The following is a 6,927-nucleotide window of genomic DNA, read 5'->3' on the forward strand; positions in this document are numbered from 1 at the left end:
GAACAAACTGCTGGTAAATACAAGGACATGGGTGACTCCCAAAAGCAATGCTAATTTTAAGATGTTAACCTCAACAGGCTACTTACTGTATTTTTCCATCTTTATGTGACACTCTGGAAAAGGCAAAACCTTAGAAATACAACTTAGATCAGTAGCTTCCAGAGGTGAGAAGGGGCCAAGGACCAGTTATCCGAGGGCTACAGGGGATTTGTTGCATGATGGGAGCATCCTGTTTCTTGAAACTACACCGAGGTAGTTTCATTATTATATAAGCTTGTCAAATTTATAGAGCCATACACCTAAACAGAGTGACTTTTACTCAAAGTGAATTCTCCCACAGTAAACCTGTGGGGTGAAGGAGGAGAAAGACTTGATAACCGAGTGGAATGTGTGACCCCAATCGGATCCTGAGCGAGAAAGAGAAGCACATAAACAACATTAAAAAAGGAAAAAACAGCTATAATGACATTATTGGGACAGTTGGGGGAAAAAAATCAATGAACTGTATATCGGTTAATATTACTGTATAGCATAAGCAGTGAATTTCTTGGACATGATAAAGTTAACATAATTGTGTAATAGAGTGTCTTTTTTTTTTTTTTTTTTGGAACTACAGGCTGCAATTTTGAGGAGTGAGCAAATATCATTGTCCATGCAAGTTAGTTTCCAAAGTTTTAAATTGTTCAGGAAAAAGACTGTGTGTGTGTGTGTGTGTGTGTTTGGGAGGAGGGCAGGGGAAGAAAGAATATGAGCAAAATATTCACAATTAGTCAAATTAAGTGAAATGTTCATCATGCTATTCTTTCTATTTGGGGGAAGTTTTGAAATTTTTTTCGAATAAAGGCTTGGCAAAAAAAATCTGTTAATCCTTTTTCATCCAACCAGTACCCTTGGAAAAATTTATCCTAAGATATTAATTAAAGTTACACATAAATATGCATGAAAAAATATACTTAACACTACAAGATTTATAAAGCTAAAATTTAAAATGTCTGAAATGTCCAGCAACACACAGCCTCTGACACAAAGTGGTATTCGATGCATTTTGTTGAAAAAAAAAAAGAGCATTGCACTAAAAAAATACTGGACAAATAAATTACAGCATGGTAACATAATGGAATAACATGCAAACATTAACTGTGTTTTGGTAAATATTTAATGAAGTGGCAAACGCTTATGGTATGTTAAATGAAAAAAAATCAGAATGCAAACCCCGTGTATGTTACAGCTATATTCTCAAATCACTCAAAAAAAAAAACAGAGTGAAATTAAACTAAAAATTTAAAGAGGGTTGACTCATGATAGGGTTTATCTTTCCTTTATAGTTCATTGTATTTCCAGTTTTCTACACCGAGTATATTCTTCTCTTTTCTTAATCGCTGAAAAAAGTGAATTTAGCAACAAATGTATCCAGAAGAATGTCTTAAAACAAGTGTTGTAGGTAATGAGACAACAAGAATGAGATGATAGCAACTTTGTATGAGATCAATACATGCACGGGGGATTAGCTGATTCACAATAATCTCCCCCATTAGAGCAAACTTCTGGACTTAAACTGAGCTGTTACCTTCACTGAGAAAACATTTTCAAATAGGCTTTAATACAATGATAGCACTTTCTAACTGTGTATTACTCCTATGATGTAAAAATAGCATGAAATAAAACCTTCCATCAGATGAATCGGGAAGCTATCCAGCTCTGGTTTCACAGAGTTTTCTTGGGGACCCCCTTGACCCCGGCCAGGCTCTGCTCTAACCTGGGTGGCGGTGCAGAGGAAGAGCCTCCTTCCAATTTTCTTCCACCTCCAGACTGTTCCTGTGCCAGCTGAGTCACTTCAAAGAGGGGCAAAACTTTTTTTTAAAGAAATATGGCTCAAAGGAGTATGTACAAATGTTCCAAGTGGAAAATGTGTAAAAGTGCAGAGTTGTTTGTCAGAATCTTCCAGCCAGAGGCAGTCCAAGCACCTGAATCCTGTCCCCTCAAATCCAGTTCGATCCCTGAGTGCAAGCCTGAGGGCCCCGGATTTCAGAAAAAGGTCCTTTTGTGCAGCTGAGGTTGTTGCATCTCCTGGAAGCGGAGGGCTGTGCATGGGCCCCAGGTAGTGGGGGGAAGGAACTTGGCAGACCTGAAGCCCAGTAAGATGGGCTCAAGGAGTGAGTCCGGAAGTCACAGTCCCGGGTGATGAAGTGGAGGCAAGAGCATCTAATTTGGGAAAACTGGACTTCAGGAGGGACTTCAGGAAGGACTTCAGGAGGGACTTCAGGAGGGACTTCAGGAGGGACTTCAGGAAGGACTTCAGGAGGGACTTCAGGAGGGACTTCAGGAGGGACTTCCCTGGTGGCTCCGACGGTAAAGCGTCTGCCTACAATGCGGGAGACCTAGGTTTGATCCCTGGGTCAGGAAGATCCCCTGGAGAAGGAAATGGCAATCCACTCCAGTACTCTTGCCTGGAAAATCCCATGGACAGAGGAGCCTGGCAGGCTACAGTCTTCAGGAAAGTGTTGGGGGTGTGTTTGCTTTGGGGATTTGATCACTACAGTGGAGGAGAAGCTCCAGCCACCCAGACTCAGGACAAGCAGGGCCACAAGAGCCAACTGCATCCTTCTATGTCTTGGAGCATCTGCTGGGAGGACCAGATGCCTGTGGCAGCAAGGACCTGGGACGCCTGTGAGAGAGCTGGAACCATTTAACAACTAATCACTATCTCTTGCTAAAACTAATACCATGAATTCCTTTAGGTCTTGGTATCATTAAAGTGTCAGGCTGCTTGGATGTTAGAGAAAAGGTTGGCAGTACCCCAGCAAAGTTTTTTAAGCAAATTATCCTTATAAAAAATAGCAAGACATTTTTTTTGAGATAAAATTTTTTGAATAAAAAATGTTTTTTAAATTTTTTCCGGGGGTCACTATGAAAGGCTGAAACTCAAATTGTTTGCTTTGCACCTTATTTTAGAATTAATTCTACCATGAAATTCAAGTGCCATCAGTCATTTATAATACCTTGAAATGAACACTTGCCCTTAAATAGTGTAATGGTGTTGCAAAAGTACTTTTCAAGCCTGTGAGCTCAATTGAGTTAAGTATTAAGTGTAGAGAGTTCTACAAATCCATGCAGTTAATAAATGATGTTGCAGCTTAATGTGGGTGTTTTGGAATCTCTGAGAGTTTTTATCTTCGTATTTTAAATTCTTAAGATTCCTCTCTCTTTCTTATTAAAGCCTTTTGGAGAAATGAATCCTTTTATTCCAGGAAGTTCTTGATATTTTCCTCTTTAGTTGGAAGGAAAAGGATCCCAATGGATGCCATCTCTCTCTCTCTCTCTCTCTGGCTTCTATCTGAGTTCAATTGAAACAACTGGAATTAGATTTTAGTGTGAAAATTTGGTTGATATGATTGTGGTGTAAGAGTGGGGAATCTACACACTCCTCCCACCCCACCTTACTCTACTGAGTGCCCTGTGCTTTTGGCTGGACACACACACACACACACACACACACACACACACACACACAATCATGGTTGTGGGAAACCTTGAAACATGAGGAGAGCTAAAGTCTTCAAGTGATCATTGGAGTCCAACTCTTTAAATTTAGAGGTCAGAAAACAGAGGTTCAGAGAGGCCAAGTAAAGTGCTCAAGCTCACCAGCAGATTCTAGAAGCCCTGAGGTCATAGCCCAGTCTCCTTGGTCTTCTGTCTGGCCATGTGGTGTGGAAGGGACAGGAACTTATGAGTCTGAATATCAGCTCTCCTGCTTGCTCACTAAGTGGGCTTCTCTGAGCCCAGTTCACACCCCTAAAGTGGGCCAAGTGTCATCAACCCCACAGGCTGGGAGGTGAGAAGCATTATGCATCACAAAGCTTTTTAAGGTGTCTCATGGAAGCAGACTCCTAGAAACACTGGCTACTACCTGGCCCCTGTTTTCAGTTCCATTGTGCTGATGCAGTCTTACATGGATATGGAGGAGATGCAGCTGGCATGGCCAGGCTTCCAGTGGGCACTCCCTGGACACAAGTCCTGCCCCACACTCTGTAAAAAGGGACTTTGTAAAGGGGTAGATTTGGGGAAGACCATGCATTGTTCAGCTTTGGTTAATTCTGCATTTTCTTGAACGATCAGACCCCATCCAACAGCACCCTGTTGAACTAGTGTGGTCAGGAACACCCCAGGCTTTGTGATTCCTGCTGGAGGGAGGCAAAATCAAGCCTAACCTCACAAAAACAAAGCCAAAGCCATTTCCAGGGCTGAGAGCCTCCAACATAGCCAACCCTGGGTCACCCCTCCCCACTTTGTGGTTGCCAAGACTGAAGGACTGCTGCCTCTTGTTCACACTTGCCCACCCTGGCCCAGAGAATGATGCATAACTGATCCCTGGCCCTCCTTCACCACTCACATGAACTTGGCTTCACTCCCTTCCCTGGAGCCCAGCATTTCCTACCTGCTGAGGAAGAGCTCAGAATGTGCATGGTACACGGAGCATGTTCAGGGCGTCCTTCATGAAACACGAGCTCCCTCGAAGCCTCCCCACCCTCTTAGTGGGGACGTCCTCCTAATAAAGGACGTTTCTGAACCAAGCGGGGGGCTCCTGCTCTTGGTGTCACGTGTGACCCGGATGAATGCATGTAAGTGTTGAGATGGTGGCTCCAATTTTATAAAGTTTTGTCAGGTCTTGAGTTCTATTTCATACTTGTCAGATGTAGCTGTTTAGGGTTCTCCCCCCTCTTTTCTGTTGTTCTGTATCTTAATACCTAAAGAAATCTTAGGTCATTTAAACATGTTCTATAGCTGAAATAACTTCTTTGGGGGTACACCATGCACCAATGCAGAGAGAAAGCTGGATTCCATTTCAGTGGAGGAGCAAGGACCACCCCCAAGTCATAAGGCATTGGAAGCTGTCAGAAGACATTTGCTGTGCTGGCCAAGCCCCTAAACCAGGTCCCCTTCCTTTTATGGGAGTGAGGATAACTGTCCCATGAACTGGAGGATGGTCCCTGTGTGATTCACAACTGAACTCAAGAAATTCAGTGATTCTGGCTATAAACCATCAATGTCCTTGAACATTTTTATACTTTTGCCAAAGGGTGGCCAGTATAGGCCTTCTCCAGATCATTTTTTCTCTTCAAAGGACTGAAGACTAACAGGCATTATGAGATGCAAATAATTTTTATGAAAAGAAGAAAAATACCTAAAACTAGACATTGTGCTCCCTTTTCAAATGACGGGAAAAACTCATTCATTCATCTCACTTAAAAAAAAAAAAAGTTGTCAAAATCATTTATTAACCAGCTGGTGGCAGTGTTTTCAAGAAGAAAAGATAAAGTGAAATTATGCACACTTTACTTCTGATCCAGCTTATCAAATGTTTAAGAGGAGTGATTTTTAGGTCCTTGCTAAAATGCTCAAAATGCCAACTAAACAATGGGAATCAGAGTTCCGGGTAGTTCTTGAATAAGCTTCTACTACCAGGAAGTAACATAAATTGCATGGGGCAAGGTTATACTACTTGGCGTCTTTTCCATTGCTGGTTCCTTTGTTAAGGAGTGTACGAATGGACAGTAGTACTGATTGATTGGGATTATACGTCCACTGACTGGTTTACCAGTTGACTACAGCTGTATGACTAAGATGCTTTTTTTAAAGTTGAAGTATAGTTAATTTACAATGTTGCATTAGTTTCAAGTGTATACCAAAGAGTTTCAGTTATACATACATATACATTTTCTTTTTCAGATTCTTTTCCATAATAGGTTATTACAAGATATTGAGTATTTACTTCTCTGTGCTATGCAGTAGCTGAAGATGTCTTAAATATTCCTCTTTGCTGTCTTCTAACAAAAAGAAGAGTTGCATTCAGCTTTCTTCTCTAAAATTATCCGATGAATCCTTTTCTCACGTGTTTCCTGCAGACAGAACCACTGAGTCATACGTCACAGACAAGCAGAGCACCCGTGTTTTATTTCTGTAAGGCAATCAGGTGACAAGCAAGCTAGCATCCTTGCCAACGTGTAAATTCCATTATGCCAGAAAGGACTGCCAATCAGGTCTGGGAATAAGGCTGTCCTCCTACTGAAAGGCACCAAAAATATCCACAGTCTTGACCTCTCCATCTGGGAATAGGATTTCACTCCTTCTCTGAGGGGCTGAATCTTCCCACCCGCATGTGCTGCCAGCGCCATCTGCACTGTCTCCATCTGGGAACTGGATCCCAAACCCACACAGACACACTCAAAGCCGGTGTCTCCACCCAGCAGACTCGCTGACCCCTGGGCTCAGCAGGAAACACTGAGCGGTACAGAGCAACGAGTCCTTCCGTATTATCCCTCCTCGACTAGAATCTGTGTCTTCCTACTCTCCCTGGGATCCGAATGGGGCTATTTTGTGTTCGGAGTTTTATTTCCAAAGTTATGTTGATGCGATTGGCATTGCATTTAGGATCATCTTTGCTAACTGTCATTGTAAATCTCCCTTGCCCTCCTTGGCTGCCTGCGAGATGCAAGACCCTGTATATGGTTGGAGGATTGAGGTCACCTGCCCAAATTTACACAGAAAATTACAGAAGGGTGAAACTGGCAGCCTTGGAGTTGCAGTTTCCAGTCCATGAAAACTAGTGTGTGTGAGTGAAGGGCACTTTGTTGATTTAAATTTCTAGGAACACAAAACATGCTCCAAGAACAGGAGCAACATGACCAAGAATAAATGGGCCTTGAACATATTTCTATCGAGTGGTTACTCCAATCTTCACACTGTTTAATCTCACATAAATGTGCAAAGATGACTAAGTAAGCATAATGCTTGGAACAAAAGCTGTCACACACAGCCTATAGCAAGGCCATCGGAAGACCTGGAGAACCCAATATCCTGCAGGATGCAGGAAATGGCCATCAGAGAGGAGAAAGCTTCCAAATGCCCTTGAAAGACACCTTTGCTGAT

The 6,927-nt window shown here is 42.4% G+C and overlaps 1 long non-coding RNA gene across 1 annotated transcript; it reads left to right on the forward strand.

Annotated features, from left to right (window-relative positions):
• The first annotated feature begins 594 nt into the window (after window positions 1–594).
• LOC145539398 (uncharacterized) lies at window positions 595–6,709 on the forward strand. Its single transcript, XR_014077768.1, has 2 exons — window positions 595–4,619; window positions 5,728–6,709. It is a non-coding gene; the product is annotated as an uncharacterized LOC145539398 (long non-coding RNA).
• The last annotated feature ends 218 nt before the right edge of the window (window positions 6,710–6,927 follow it).

Source organism: Giraffa tippelskirchi, chromosome 2 (genome assembly GCF_054371585.1).
Source record: "Giraffa tippelskirchi isolate mGirTip1 chromosome 2, T2T-mGirTip1v1.2.pri, whole genome shotgun sequence".
Lineage (NCBI taxonomy): Eukaryota > Metazoa > Chordata > Mammalia > Artiodactyla > Giraffidae > Giraffa > Giraffa tippelskirchi.